The following is a 16,715-nucleotide window of genomic DNA, read 5'->3' as shown; positions in this document are numbered from 1 at the left end:
TTCAGAAGGCTTCATACCCACCAACATCTTACCAAGAGCAATAGGATCCGCTGCCCTGTTGGCTCTTTTGAGAATCTGTCTATAAGGTGAGGAGTGTAAGACACGAGCCATCATCTCTCACCCTGTGTTAGCAGCTTACACCTCTGGCCCTGACCTACAGCCCAGGTACCTCATTCTGGTGTAGAACAGCATTTTTGGCGATGGGCAATAGCCAGCATTTAGGCAAGATCATTGAAAAAAAAAATAAGAAAAAAAGAATAATACTTCTTAAAAAGCAACACTGTTGGCTCTTAGTGGGATAGCAACCTTTTCATTTCTGGATTTGTATTCCTAAAATTGAATCAGTCAGCCCAAATTTCTGAGTGCAACAGGCTGCACACAGTGTGCCGCTCTGTCCAACGCGCGTCTCTTTGGCAGGATGTTTCTCAGTCCAGCTGTAGTGTGGAGTACTCAGAATCTGAACTGGAGTTTACAAAATACCCTGTCCAGCTTACACTCCTGTTATGTGTAAATACTCTGCGCATCCATTCCATTTGTGTAAAGAATAAAGCACACACAATTATAAATTCAAGATGTATATTTCATACTAGCCGTGTCCTTGCTTATTTATTCCACTCCAAGCTCTCAGCTGTGGTTCAGTTGTAAATGCTTGATAGAGTGTTTATAAATATGTCATGAATTTTATTATAAAATATTAATATTAAAGCATTTTTACACTTTATAGCAAATGGCTTCCTCACAAGGCATAATTTGTCTTTTTTCCTTAAAGCAGAATAGAAAGAAAAAAAAAAAAAAAAAAGAAAAAAAAGGAATATGCTCTCAAATATGCTCTTTATTATAAGCGTGTCTTGAGACTCTATCACATTCACCACACACGAGAGGCAGAAATCTGAAAGTGGGATGGTAGCTTCGAGAATAATTGAAGATAAGGAAAATTTCCTTTCTTGCACTGTTTTCCTTTTTTGGCTTTGAAGCCATGTGAGAGTTAGCGCCAAGAAGATGCACTCCGATGAACTAATGTTACAAATATTCTAATGTTATCACATTTCTTCATCTTGGAAAACTATTAACTTTTTTTTTCTTTTAATTCATGATTTCTTTCCTTGTTTCTCACACCACAGCTATCAGGATAAGTACTATAATAGTTACGTGCGTGCAACTCGTTTAACAAAGCCTGATCTTCAGTTGTGCAATGGGGTCCCAGCAGCCCAAGAACCTTGGCTGCTGGACATCCCAGGAGAGTCTTTGCAGATGCCTTGTGGGCTCTGGGGAGGCCACGTGAACACTGTGAATTTTCAGTAGAAATAGGACAGATACACTGTTTATGACACGCAGAATTCAGCTTGCAGAGGACTGCAGAGCTTCCATATGGCTCTGGGAGCTACAACTGGCTCTGTGAGGAGACAAATTCTGCCAGCTGAGCTTTATGTGCATAATGACAAAGATGGTTAATCACCTAAGTGTTCATTGTGATGCTTTAGAGTTCTCAAGTAGATTCAGAAGTGCAAAGAAAATCCAAACAAAAGCTCACATTGATATGCAGATGAGTATAACTTAGAAGAGAAAGAAAAAGAAAAAAAAAGTGAGTTATTATTTGAGATGGCAGCCTGTTTAATGAGAGATTTTTCACAGCAGTAAGTTACTGCTCCAACAACTGTAGCAACAAAGTGAAGTCACTTTCCTGAGCAGCACTGTACAAAGCAGTCCATAGGTGGGCTCTTCATTAAAAAGCAGCCTCTCTTGAAGTGCTTTCTTCTTCACCCTGTTTCTGGGCAAACCTGAACTAACTCCCCAGACTAGATTCTGCAGAAATCAGCAAAACATGGAAGATAAGCTTTGTAAAATGCCTGGGAAACAGGAAATACATGAAATCTGGGCATGCTGTGACAGTGGTGCCAGACTTTGCCAGGCATGGAGCATGTCCTGGATGGGGACCTTCTCTCATCCGTCCACTAGCTCTTAATGGTCACTTCACACAGCCAGACAAGTCTCTCAACTCAATTGTCAAATCACATCACTGTAGCTTGAAATACACTGTGATCCAGTTTGAAAAAGTATTTGGGACCAGAGTTACAAGGGAGCTGGGCAGTACTTCTATGTGCAGGTACAACTGGGTGCCAAGTTTGTCATGGGACAGCCACTTGACACCAGCTTCCAAAGGAGTTCAGCTACTCACCCAGCGTAAGCAAGTTATTCATTTCACTATGATCATCTCACTTTGTCACACAGCAAGACAGTGAGTGATACCTGGGTCCCTATGTCACCTGTGAGAGAGCAGGAAAATGAAGCTTCAGTTCCTAAATCCCTGGACACTTATCAAATCCTTTTCCCCACCAGTAATCTAGACAGCAATCTTTACTATCAGAAATCTTGGGTGACACAAGGATAGTAAAAGACCAACCAGAGCAGGACTCGTCTACAGTGCTATTGCATTGCCCACTCTTGTGAGGAAGGTGACAGCACAAATGTAGAGCAGCAGAACTGGGTGACTGACCACCAGTACAATAACCAGAGCTGAACTGGTGTCCAATCCGCTTTGGAAAGCTGTGGGCCAGGGCAGAGCTCTGTGAAGGAAGGCTGGTCTGGATAGCATCATCTGCTGCAGGCACTTTCTGATGGAGACAATCCACCTTGGCATACTGGGGTGTTAATGGTGTGGAATATCCCAAGGAGGCAGAGCACAGTGCCTAGAAGAGATACCTAATTGTATTTAGTAAAAAAAAAAAAAAAAGAAAGAAAGAAATACTTATTGCAGAAGCTCATTAACTTCTGTCAACTGCTCATTAGCCCTCCATCTAAGCAAAAGCAGGTCTTGGCAAGCATGGAAATGAATTAGGTCTAATATATTGTTAGCATAATAGTAATAGGGCTGCTACAACACCAGCAGAAAAGCAGTACACAGCTGACTCCTACACTACACCAGCTTATTAGCTAAGTCCTGGGCTGAATAACAAGTCTGAATTTGGCATTTGCTCCACTGAATACAGAAGGTAAAGAACTTTAACCTATGTCTTACGGCTTTCCTGCCACACACTAATTCTCTGACACTTCCAAAAACTTTGCCTTGCAAGCAGCAAGCTAACTGAAAAACTGAATCAGCTGTAAATTAAAATTTGCATGTCCTTAAGCTGCAAAGAGATGGGATGAGGCTTAAACATGAAAGAAAAGCACTAAGATGCTGGAAACCTGTTCATTATCTTGAATGTCAAGGCTCAGGGCTAAAATGGCACGGTTTTCACCATGCTTAAGTACTAACAGTGTCAAACTGATGTCAAACAACCATTTATTTCTCTCTTTTTCTAATAAAAGGTATTTTGAATGCTGTCAACTGGATGACTCAAAGAACAAACCTCAAGGACCCGAGATCAGATGTTTGTCTTGTATTCCAGTCATTGTCTACGTGCAGCAGTGGTTTTAGACAGGCACCCACTTTCCCCCTCTGGTTGTGTATTTACTGTCAGTGTTAGATGTGATCTTCTGGGATTCAGTTGCTGAGTAATGGCAAATATTTTCCAAGCATTCAGCTTCTAATCTGTCCATAATCCTTTAATAGAGCAAGCTTTTGCCATAGGTAAGCATACTTCACAAGATAATTCCAGAGCCTCTTTTTTGAATGGCAACCACATTATCATATTCTAAAGATCCTAAATGAGAAGGAAAACAATATTCTGAGTCTGTGTCCACTAATTAGGGAAAAGCCCTGCAGATCCCCAACTCCAAAGCAATCAGCAGAATGAGTATTTCCAACTAAACAAGCATAGGTGCTCACCTGAGCTCAGCTCATAGAGGGATTGGATTTGGTGTGCATGTACAATGTACTGAGGTAAGTTACATTGGCATAGGAAGGGGGGTAGTAATCTCATCAACTACAGCAGGTTTCTGATAGGTGTGATATAAGCTGTAAAACAGGGAATGTCTCCCATTAACCAGCAGAGTCAGATGGAGGCTGAAGGGTCTCTGAGTATAACATTTGGTAGGATGAAAACTCATTTTCAAGGCCCCTAAAGAACCTGAAATAAAAGACAGGGGAGAAGGCTAGTGGTAATTCATAGACTTATGAAAAAAGCCAGTTTTAATGGAGCCTTTGCCCATGGAGACAAGTCCCTGTTGATCAGAAATTTCTTCCCTGGATATAGCAGCTATCTTTCTTAGTACAGAAATCAAAGCCTGGAAGCAACACAATGTGTGCCTGATGACTTTGTGCACTCAAGACATGATTTAATTGCTCACAAGTGTTTCTTGAAGAGCCCATCCATACAGGCATCCCAAACTCATCTCCTTTAGCCAGCTCTACTGGCTGCAATGAATATCTGAAGTTTTGCTCTTCCCCACAGACACACACACGTACATGTGTTTCTGCAACATTTTGACTCACAGGGAGAGTACATATCTACGAATTAATATTTCATAGAGGGTTTGCCACCTTGGCTGGAGTAGAGCCATTGGTTGCTGGAAGTTAAGACTGTTTAGGAACCAGTTCTCTTGACAGCAGTTAGAGCTGAGTGTTCCCAAGCTTTCCATAGAAAGACAGCCAAGGATTTATATTTGCCCTTGGTGACTCTTGCCACCCATTTGGTACGTGACAACTCCGTATTACATGCCCACAGTGCTGAGTAGTAATAATGCTGCAGTGTCCCACTATCTGTATGATCTCTGTTGTGCTAGAGCAGCAAAAGTGAGGAATGATTTAAACCACAGCACCATTATTGTGAATTTTTAGCCAAGGTGCAAGAAGTGCAGACAAGAAATAAAAAAATATGACAGGAGAGTGACATTTAATTGTAAAGGCCATAATAAATATCTGTGTTTGTGCACAGACAGAGGGTGAGAACAGAGAGTCCTATATGGAAATAGGGAGGAAGAGGGCTGTGAAGACAATGAAGTCACAGACCCTAAGGATATTGTTCTACAGTGACATCAGGAGCTAGAACTAGGGAAGGAGCACTTCTTCTATCTTAGGTCAATATTTTCTTCTACTTCAGAAAAGAGAAGGAAAGAAGGAAAGGAGGAAAGGAGGAAAGGAAGGAAGAAGGAAAGGAGGAAAGGAGGAAAGGAGGAAAGAGGAAAGGAGGAAAGGAGGAAAGAGGAAAGGAGGAAAGAAGGAAAGAAGGAAAGAGAGAAGGAAAGAAGGAAAGAGAGAGAGAGAGAGAGAGAAAGAAAGAAAGAAAGAAAGAAAGAAAGAAAGAAAGAAAGAAAGAAAGAAAGAAAGAAAGAAAGAAAGAAAGAAAGAAAGAAAGAAAGAAAGAAAGAAAGAAAGAAAGAAAGAAAGAAAGAAAGAAAGAAAGAAAGAAAGAGAGAGAGAGAAAGAAAGAGAGAAAGAAAAGCACTGATTAGTGTAGAATAAGAAATAAACTGAGATGTGTTGGCTTTTCTTCTTTTCCAGACTCTTTCAAATAAGAAAACTGACTCTATATTTTCTTTATACTGCAGTGTGGACCTGACTGCTGAAGAAGGAGGAGGCAGGCATAGCAACCAAACACCCCTCTGGGTAGGAATAGGAGAAGTTATAAATCCTGTCTTATGAATCTACCATTCCTGGCTTCCTCTGAACTGCAGCTGGGATGCTTGTGCCCAGTTCCAGGGCTCCTCTGCTCCATGGATCTGTCAGTCTCCTCAGCCTGACTTCCTCTCTGATGCTGCAGGAGATGGTGTTCACACATCTGTTAGCAATGTGTGTGCTATCACCACAAGCAGCTGCCCTTCTGTGGTGACCATTTGCTATCAGTAAAGGAGAGGTCATAGTTAATACTTTTATTATGTGTATGCGTTATGAATTCAGTCACTGGGCAACATTTTGGGAACTGGACAAAAGGAGAAAAGGAGCCTTCATTGGCTTTTTGATTTTGTTCTATCTCAGCAACTTCTACTGGAAGTTATTTGAAAATAATTCATCTTCCATTTCGAGTGAGTGAAGCACTACAGACACTACATTAATGTATTCAATAGCAACCATGTTGGAATTCAGCCAGGACAACATGCCAGACACCCCTGCTATTTCTAACTCAGTCAAGAGATCAGTCTTTACCTCAAAATACAGAGATGGATGCACTAATACACAGTTCTCAGCACATCATGTTATTTCCATAGGTTTATGAGCAATACTGTGGATCACTGCTCTATTAAACATCTCACTGCCCTAGAGATGTTTCCTCTTTGGTAGGGATGGAAACAAAAAGCAGCATTCAAAGCCAAAGAGTTGGTTTGTATATGAAAAGCTGACTTGATGACAGCATCAGGGTTGCAATGAGTGTTACCCTAAATCCTAAGCCTAAATCCATGGCTTTCCAGTCACTTACAGTAACATGTCTTCATATCTTCACTGGCTACTGATCTGGCTGGATCTGGGACATATGTGAAGCACACAGACAGAAGAAAAATATATATATATATTTCAGTATAATAAGAGTATTGATAACAAAACCAATACAAACAGCAAAAACAAAGGTTTTCTGCATGGTTTGAAATTTCAGGGTTTTAGCTGGATACCAAAAAGAAAAGGAAAATTGAATGTGATTGAAGTTTTCATGAAGAAATCATACCCTAAAAGTGTCATTTTAAAAATGTTATGTATTTTGATATTTGAGATTCAGAATAAATCATTTTACAGTGACAGACCACAACAAACCCTTATCACCTGGGGTTTCCTTTTTCAATATAAAAACAACTTTAAAAACCTATATTTTGGTCTGGCTAAGTTTGGCTTATAAAAACCCAGCACATAATGGAAGAAAAAAAAAAAATGTTCCAGACAAATGAGTTCTATCCAGACCCCTGAGAAGTTTCTACAGTTTAATATGAAGTTTATAATGTGATATGGGCACTCACTTGACAGAGGCAGAGATTTGTGAGCCATTAGTAAGATACCACATCACACACTCAACACAGACCAATTCCCTTCCAACAGTGAAAGTAGGAAGTAAATGATAAATGTGTGATAGAGCAGGGACAGGAGACTTTAACTGCTCAAATGGTAATACACATTTGAAAATCACAGAATCACAGAATCACAGAATTACCCGGGTTGGAAGGGACCTCAAGGATCATGTAGTTCCAACCCCCCTGCCTAGCAGGGCCACCAAACATACACATTTACTAGATCAGGTTGCCCAGGGCCCTGTCCAACCTGGCCTTGAACACCTCCAAGGACGGGGCATCCACAACCTCACTGGGCAGCCTGTTCCAGGACCTAACCACCCTTCTAGTAAAGAACTTTCCCCTAACATCCAACCTAAATCTTCCCTCCTTCAACTTAAAACCATTTCCCCTAGTCCTGCTATTATCAGCCCTTTCGAAGAGTTTACTCCCCTCCTGGGAGTAAGTTCCCTTCAGGTATTGAAAGGCTGCAATGAGGTCACCTCGCAACCTTCTCTTCTCCAGGCTGAACAAACCCAACTCCCTCAGCCTGTCCTCATAGGGGCTCCAGCCCCCTGATCATCTTTGTGGCCCTCCTCTGGACCCTTTCCAAAATCTCCATATCTTTTTTGTACTGAGGGCTCCACACCTGGACACAGTACTCCAAATGGGGCCTCACAAGAGCAGAGTAGAGAGGGACAATCACCTCCCTATCCCTGCTGACCACCCCTCTCCTGATGGAGCCCAGGATCCCGTTTGCTTTCCAGGCTGCCAGAGCGCACTGCTGGCTCATGTTAAGTTTCTCATCTATCAGGACCCCTAGGTCTTTTTCATCCGAGCTGCTCTCAAGGACAACTCCTCCCAGCCTGTACAGGTGCCTGGGGTTCTTCCGGCCCAAGTGCAAAACCTTGCACTTTGCCGTGTTGAACCTCATTAGGTTCACCCGAGCCCAGCTTTCCAGCCTGTCAAGGTCCCTCTGAATGGCATCTGTTCCCTCCACCGTATCGACTGCACCACTCAGCTTGGTGTCATCAGCAAACTTGCTGAGGGTGCACTCCATTCCCTCATCGATGTCATTAATAAAGATGTTAAAGAGCACCGGTCCCAAGACAGACCCTTGAGGGACGCCGCTCGTTACCGGCCTCCACCTGGACATAGAGCCATTGACCACCACCCTCTGTCTGCGGCCTTTCAACCAATTGCTTATCCATCGAGTTGTCCACCCATCAAATCCACCTCCCTCCAATTTGGAGATGAGGATGTGATGGGGGACCATGTCAAAGGCCTTGCTCAGGTCCAGGTAAATGACATCGGTCGCCTTCCCTTCATCCACCAACGCCGTCACTCCATCATAGAAGGCCACAAGATTAGTTAAGCATGACCTTCCCCTGGTGAAGCCATGCTGGCTGTCTCGGATCACATGCTTGTTCTTTATGTGATCAAGCATGTTGTCCAGGAGGATCTGTTCCATAATCTTCCCAGGCACAGAGGTGAGACTCACCGGCCTGTAGTTACCCGGGTCGTCCCTGCTCCCCTTCTTGTAAATGGGAGTGACGTGACCCTTCCTCCAATCATCCGGGACCTCACCTGACAGCCACGACTTCTCAAATATGATGGAGAGCGGCTCAGCAACCACCTCAGCCAGCTCCTTCAGGACCCTGGGATGCACGCCATCTGGCCCCATAGACTTATACTCATTCAGTCTAAGGAGGCACTCTCAGACTTGCTCTACCCTTACAGTGGGGAGGGATTTACCTCCTTGGTCCCCACATGGAGGTATGGGGGTGCAAGACTTAGGGACGTGAAAAAGACTAGAATCCTGGCCACCAGTGAAGACCGAGGTGAAGAACTCATTCAGCACCTCAGCTTTCTCTTCATCTGTTGAAGCCATTTCTCCTTTTAAATTTACCAGAGTAGGCACGCCCATTTTGGCCTGTCTCTTCTGGCCAATGTACCTGTAGAAGGTTTTCTTGTTGTTTTTCACATCCCTCGCCAAGTTCAGTTCTGCCTGCGCCTTGGCTTTCCTGATCCCACATCTGCAAGTTCGGACGGCATCCCTGTATTCTTCCCGGGTGACACAGCCTTGTTTCCAGAGCTTGTACACCCCTTTCTTCACCCTCAGTTCTCTTAGCAGGTCCTTGCTGAGCCATGCCGGTTTTCTACCTCTCCTGCCCACTTTCTTAATCAGGGGAATGGAGACCTCTTGTGCTGCCAGGAGGGCATCCTTGAACAGTAGCCAGCTCTCCTCAACGTCCTTATCTTTGAGGGCAGCGCGCCAGGGGATCTTGGCCAGCATTCCATTGAGAAGCTTGAAGTCTGCTCTTCTAAAGTTGAGCATCCTGGTCCTGCTCTTTGCCAGGCCCACATCGCTTGAGATCACAAACTCAACCAGGGCATGATCGCTGGAGCCCAGGCAGCCTCCAACCTTGACGCCTTTGATGATCTCCTCAGCGTTGGTGAGCAGCAGGTCCAGCAACGCTTGACCTCTGGTCGGTCTGTCCAATACCTGAACCAGAAAGCTATCATCAATGGATTCCAAGAGCCTTCTGGAGCTCTTGCAGCTCGCCGTGTGGTTTTCCCAACAGATGTCAGGATGGTTGAAATAATAATAATAATAATAAGAATATACACTACCTCTGTTTTCTGATTCTCAGTTACCATGGTAAAGGGTAAGTCAGTCTCATTCTTGAACTGGCACATTTTTGTAGTATGGAATAGCTGCTCACCCATAGTGTCCAAGGATTACATCAGAGTAACCCATAGAATTTCTGAGGCTGACAAATATGAGTTCAACAACTCCAAGTACAAGGTCTTGCATGTGGGTTGCAGCAATTTGCAGTTCAGTGCGAACTAGGGGATGGAGCCAAAAAGACCTTGGGGTACTGCTGGATAGAAGGCTGGACATGGGCCAGCAATGCTATTTTTCATCAGAGATCAAGCTAAGCTTAGTCTACATGTATTTTTCTTACAGCAGCACACTTTTACTGTTTCTCACCTGGTTTGCAAGTGTAATAGTTAGGTTATGTAGTTTTCTGCCAAAAAAAAAAAAAAAAAGTTGCCCAACAAGCTACTTTTTCAGCTTGGGAACGCAATAAAAAATGCTGTTTACCTATCACACATTTTTAAGCTGTTGAGTTTTCTAACTAATAATAAAAAGTGTCAATTATATTTTTAGCTGAGGCAACATGGTCCTGACCCCATTCAGGTTATCTCTTCTGTCAGTTATTGTTCCCTGTTAGTGACACATTAGTGCCAGAGCCGGGGGCAAATTTCAAGTTCGTTTAAGTTCACCCAGGAAATGCAAGACTAAAAGTGGTTAGAATTCTAGTTGTGGGATAAAAAATCATGACGCCTTTTTTTTTTAAAAGAAGTGACTATTTAAAAAACAATTTCTGCATTTCAACACAGAAATCTAAATGTTCCACTCAAGCATGTGAGGTCTAAAGTCCATGAGGTGAAAGGAAAGGACCTTTCCAGATCTCCCGCATGGTCTCCTCTGGGCAGAGTGGTTTGAGGTGATATTGTTTGGTTTCCTAGGAACTGGTTTGCTCTAGACATTGACAGTGATTTCCGAAAGAACTGATGAATTCTTATTCTAGAGTGATACAGCACCGAAACTCTGCTGAAGAGGAATGACCACCAATGAGATGTCGCATGGTGTGAACCACATCCATGAGTGCGACGATCACCGTATGCAGGAGCACACATTACCATGATAAATCGAAGAACTCACATGGGTTTTCCAGACACTTACCAAGAAGGCACGTGTCCATTCAGACCTGAACTTCTGAGTACAAATGGGTTTGGTCTCCCAGCTGTTACTGCAAGCACATAGCATGTGTTAGCTACAGTGTGTTGTGTGAATACACAATCTATTGTTAGTAATAACAGCTTGATTCTGCTAACTAAACAGGTTATTCTTAAGAAATAATAGTTGTGAACTGTTCCCATTCAGTCAACTGCCAAGAAAAAGGGGATTTACAACTGTACAAACAGCTGTGGTAAATTTTCTATTCCTAGGAGCTAATGTTTGTGCTTTATCAATTCCATGTGTTTGCATTCCAGTAACACCTAGAAGCCACTGCCAACATAATGTCCTGGTATGCCTGACAGAAAACATAAAAGAAAGACACAGCCTCTTAAACAAAGATTGTGTTTAAAAGCAAATAAGATCATGAAAAGGTAGGAATATCCAATGCAATGAAAGTTCTGATAAAAAAAAATGTAACATCAGATTCTTGAAGATCTCTACCTATCCATACCACTACTCATCTTTGTTAATACCAAACAATGAAGATTATCAGAATTCCAGGATTGTCCTTCCACTTTCATTTCCATCAGTGACAGATACAGCTGAAACAATTGACTCACTCACCCCTCCTTCTACTCAGTCATCTTTAATATGAATGAACTCTCTGGAATGGTTTACTCCATAGGCAGAAGTTGGGGCAGGCTTTAGATGCTCTTCAGACATTTACAAGTGGAAAGGTCCACCTCTGCATTCAGATATGCCAGTGAATGTGAGCATCCAAAATTTACAGCCAGTGCCCTTCCCAAGAAATAAAACAACTGCAAGTACATGGTGGATGTAACCAAAAGCATCTGATCTCCAGTTCTACCCAACAAGTAGAATAATTTTCAAAATACCACTAGATGCACATCTATGCTGAAACCCAGGGAAAATCACATCATCTACAGATCACAAACAAAAGATCCTCTTTGGTACTGAGCTGCAAACTAAATCTAATCTTATTCTTGTAGTTTGGCCTGAAAACACATCCCACTTCATTATTTGCAGATTAGATTAAATGATGAAGGAAGCTGACTGGATGTCCCCTAAAATGTTCCTTTCTCTCTATGTCCTTCAGAAGATTAGGAGTATTCATTAGGCCCACGTTTTCCTACCTGTGCAGCGTTTCAAGGCCAAATATATATTCCTTCATCCCTGAGTTAAAAGTTGTTGGACACAGGGGTATTGGTAAAGAGGAAGCATTTAATCAGGAGAAAAAATACACTATATTTATGTATCTATGTAAATTAACAGCAATCATAGGTCAATTTATACAGAGAATTTTCTTGGTTTCTGTGTTTGCATGAATTTTTAATATTCCTTGTAGCTTGGCAAATCTCATTTGAATGGCATTATCCTTGCACAGGTTGTCGGCTTTGTAAAGTCTCTAAAAACCTAATACTTCCATGGGGACAAAAGTAATTAAAAATTAAAGAATAGGTCACAATATACATCTGTAACCTGATCCTGAAAGATATTTCCGTGCAGCTTTCATACTGATACAAGTGACCTTGTAACTTAAGATTCTCAAATTCATGCAAGTCACCAGATATCCCTAGCCTGTTTTTCCCTAATACCGGTGGGGCTCTTCATTTGACAGCGTATCTCTTACTGAGAGTTTTCTCAAAATCAATACCATATGCTCAGCAACTTCATTCCCCAGTGACCTCAACAGCATATAGCATCTCAAGGACTAGTTGTCTTTGCAGTCCAATTCCATCTTTGTGGCAAAGATATAATTATGTTCAGCAGGAAACATGACAGTTACATCAAATTTTGGCAGCGATGACTTAAAAATTATACCATAGGCATTCAGGGAAAAATAGTATTGTGGGAGGGCTTTATGTGTACTGCTGCTTTCAGAAATATTTTCACTTCATAAAGATATTAACATACAAGTCTTCTCAGCCATTGCACTTGCAATTTCTTCTACGTCTGTTGAATGCTCACAGGCATTAAAAAAACATGAGCATTAACTTCTTTGGTAGCAGACTTGATGTGCAGATAAACCATCCAGACACCACATTTAATTATTAAATCAGTTGAGGTACCTATGGTCTGGGAGGAGGCGAACACTGCTCTGTCTTGTCCAGCCCTGGCTCTACATCTCTCCATCACTGCTGTTTCACCTCAAAAACCATGGCACTAAAGGGTGTGAGGATCCACAGGATGGTCAAGAGCTTGCTCTGGTGGCCCTAAGACATAATTTCTAAGTTTTATCAAGTGTGTTTCAAAGAAAGTTAACACAATACTTCCTGTATTAGTGATGACTAAGAGCAATAAACTAGTAGTTCGGGTTTATGGGAGTGGGGAATAAAATTTCTTAGTTGATGTCCAGAGAATGATGCCTTCTGTCTTCCTTGGCTGTTTAGGCAATCGCTTCTTGCTTCTTGCCTCTAGACATCACTGAACTAGTACTGTTACCACCACAGATCTCTGTTCCTATTGAAACAGTTTGCTGCCTGGCTCACCTGCCCCCTCTCTAGGATTCCAGAGACTTAGAGCATAGCTAAACCTTTGATCTTTTTAGTAGGAGGATGGACTTAAACTCAGAAAGCCTCAATTCTATTCTATTCTAGCTTCTTTCTAGGTCTCAGACTTCACATCTGGAATATGTGGATATTATATTACCCTTCACATAACAGGAAATTCATGTTTGAAAGATGATGTTATATTGATATTAGGTATAGACAAAACAAAAACAAAATGACTCAGGATTTATTCAGAAAAAAGACAGCCTTGCTTAAAATTCTCAGCTGTGTAAGGCATCACTGAATAAGGAGAGAAAATAACTTATCTTCCTGTGCTTTATGTGCAAGACCACATATCCCAGTACTATGCCTTTCAGTGGATCTGAGTTGATTCAGGTCTCAGTTCTATCCAGGCTTTTATCCAGCACACAGAAGGAGGATTCTGGCTGCCAGAAGCTCGCTTGTTATCCCTCCACGGAGCCATTAACTTACACAACCAACTTGTGCAGAAGCATCCTTTCACTCTCCAAACACTGAGCATGCTCTACTTAGTATTTATAAGCCAAGCCAAATTAGTACCAGATTTTAAATGTAATTAACTCTCACCAGATGTAGCATTTTTTGTTTTCATCTGAGCATCATCCAAAAAGCTGAGAAAATTCTGCCCTTGAAATGGTCTTCTCTTGAAATATCAACAAAACTGAGCAAAAGCATATGCAGGCTGATTTAGTCAATGGTAAACTCTTTCGGTCAGTATTAACAGAGGAAATCACCCCAGAAAGCGTGTGGAGTGGCTTCAGAAAATAAAAATCTGATCTGAACAGCTGAGGGAAGTCAAGAGTACATTATATATTCAAGTTCAAAAGCTTCCAGCCTTGGGGAAACAATGGATGCTGCCAGTCCTGCTGGCTGACTTAGAGGGTAGGCAATGCTGAGGATTCTGCAACTTCCCACCTGCCAGAGTCCTGTTCAGGAAGATAACTGGATGCTTAAGTATGTTTTTGCACCCAGCTTTCAGAGAACACATGGGTTTGGAAACAAACACACTGGAGATGCATGTCTGGAATACGCTTAGAGCTGTACACCACAGACCTTGAGCATGGGACAAGGAAATATGGTAAGGAAGAACAGACACCCACCACAAATACCCCTTCTGACTTTAAGAATCAATTCAGTTTCCATCATCCAAAGCACTGCAGAGACTGACATGAGCAGAGATACCTGGTTAGACTTGACTCCAGTTCAGCTGGGCTCAGTTGGGAAGAGAAGTGCTTGCAAACTGCATCTATCACTCCAGGAACAGAGATGCACCCCTTAGAACTTTCAGACACCTTGAAGTCAGACACCATTAAGGGATGATAAGACACGAGGATAGCTCATACCATGAGTGCAGGACTGGGTTACAGCTTTTTATCCCACAGTATCCTGAGATCATAGTGACAGTCCCACTGCTCACCTACCAATCTCACTGAGCACGCTTAGGACATAATATGCTTTCTCAATTACTAACATGAAGTTTGCAGGATCATGACAAGTACATGGTTATAGCCAGTAGCAAAGAATGCTTGTGTTTTATCCTGCCATGTGTATTCAAAAGAAAGGTTACAGCTATTTTTCAGTACTAATCCTCTGAGTCAGCAGGTGCTGACCTCATTATTGGAAGACTGACCAGGAGAAAAGCAAACAGCCATAACTGGAAAAGGGGGAAAGTTCTGTAAGCTGCTTTCTTTATCTGTGATTCTGCTCGACACTCAGGAGATAGCAAAGTTTTATAGAAATCCTGTTAAGTGTTTATGACTCTCATTTCTACATCTTGTTGAATATACTTGTGAAAGGTAAAAAAAAACCTAAAATAACAGTCTTCATTTTGACTTTAAATGCCACGAATAATGCAATGTGACATTTTTGGTTTTAGATCTGACTTCTGCCATTTCATACATACTGCACTGTCTGGTTTGAAAATCCTTTCTCATGTAAGTAGAATTCTATGAAATTAATGTTAACGTCATTGATCCAGCCTTTGAAGCTATTAGTGACTCACCCATTTCCCCTTAGCCCGTTCCTCGTCACTACCAAGCAATGTATGACCATTGGTACAGCTGTGTTCTAGTCCCCAGATGGATTTTAGGGGGATTTATGCCACTTGTTGGCATTTTCCATGCTTTGTTTACTCCACCTACATCCTGTAAAATGATGACAGCAACACTGAAGTCGCTTATATCTCTAGTTTTCTAATAAGTGCGCAAACACTCAAGATAGACCTTAAGCATATGTTTCCATAGCTCCAAGCAGATGAGGCCACGATCTCCACTGGAGCCTGGAGGCATTGATGTTATAGAAATGATAATGTTATTGCACTGCCTGTGGCGGTGTTATTTCTCACTGAGAGGTAAAAGACTTATGAAAAATGCCTGGATTGTTGTCATTTTCTTTGTCTGCATGTTGCACAACTACCTTTTCACACTGTAAATACTTAGCAAATATAATATTCCCAGGCGCACATGACTAATAAATTCTGCCACCATATTAACCTTTGATCCACAGCTCTCCATTTCTCCTCTACACTCATTATTCATCAAGGTCTGGTAAGTAAGTACTCCTTAACAGTCCACCACTCATTAAACCCGTGCCACTGTGCTCCTATGAAGCAGTGAAACTGGTACTAGTGGAGCAACAAGAGGAAGCAACAAGAGAAAAATTCAGCTGCACAGTGAGTTTTTTTCAGCTATGAATTAATATCCAGCTTCATGTTATAGAAGATCACTTGCTTGACTTATTGAAAAACTGGACTGGATAAAGACATGGAAATTGTATCAGAAAGCTGTTCCTGGAGGATGGGCTAAAAGAACAATCAGGCTTCTATGAAATCTGGTCCCTGCTGATCACTTTCTCCTTTCTCCCTCCAAACACGTGAAAAGATGCCACAGTTTTCAGAGGAAGACTATGATTAAGAAAAAAATAATAACAATTAAAAAAGTGAAATAATTAAGAAAATACCTTTTTCTTATAACAAGAAAAAGCTGCCCAGTAAGCAACTGGGAAAAAAAAAAAAAAAATTCAAAGTGACTTGAACCAAAATAAGAGTGTATTGTGTATCCACTGGGCTCATTTAATACATTTATTTAGTCGTGATTCCACTGCCTGCCATGGATTTGCTCCTGGTTTACCTCCAGCATAATTTAAAAGGTTATTCTCAACCTTGATGACAAAGGTAATAAGCCTTGGAGACATTTTTACCTACACAGAATCCATATGTCATTTTTTGATCTTGCTACTCCATACTTAATGACATACTTAAAACCAATGAGTGGATTAAAGGTTGGATCTTATTTAAAACAAAATAATTGGATCCCTGTCTTGGAATGTAACAGTTGCATTGTAACAGTTGCATGGGAAGCACTAAGAGGTGTTGACATCTGGCTGGGGAAAGGTGCAGACAGAAGCAAATTGTTGGAGATGAGGGGTGCACCAAAGCAACAGTAGAGTGCAGTGTCAGTGTAGGGATCATTTAAGGTCCATCAGTTGTAGAGATCTATCACTTTTCTTTACTTTTCATGTCATTTTCACGTCCAGGGCTGCCTTTCCATGTTTGTGTGGTATGG

Source organism: Coturnix japonica, chromosome 1, assembly GCF_054131305.1.
Source record: "Coturnix japonica strain WE chromosome 1, WE-NBRP24, whole genome shotgun sequence".
NCBI lineage: Eukaryota > Metazoa > Chordata > Aves > Galliformes > Phasianidae > Coturnix > Coturnix japonica.
The sequence above is the reverse complement of the archived record's forward strand: the minus strand, read 5'-3'. Positions refer to the sequence as shown.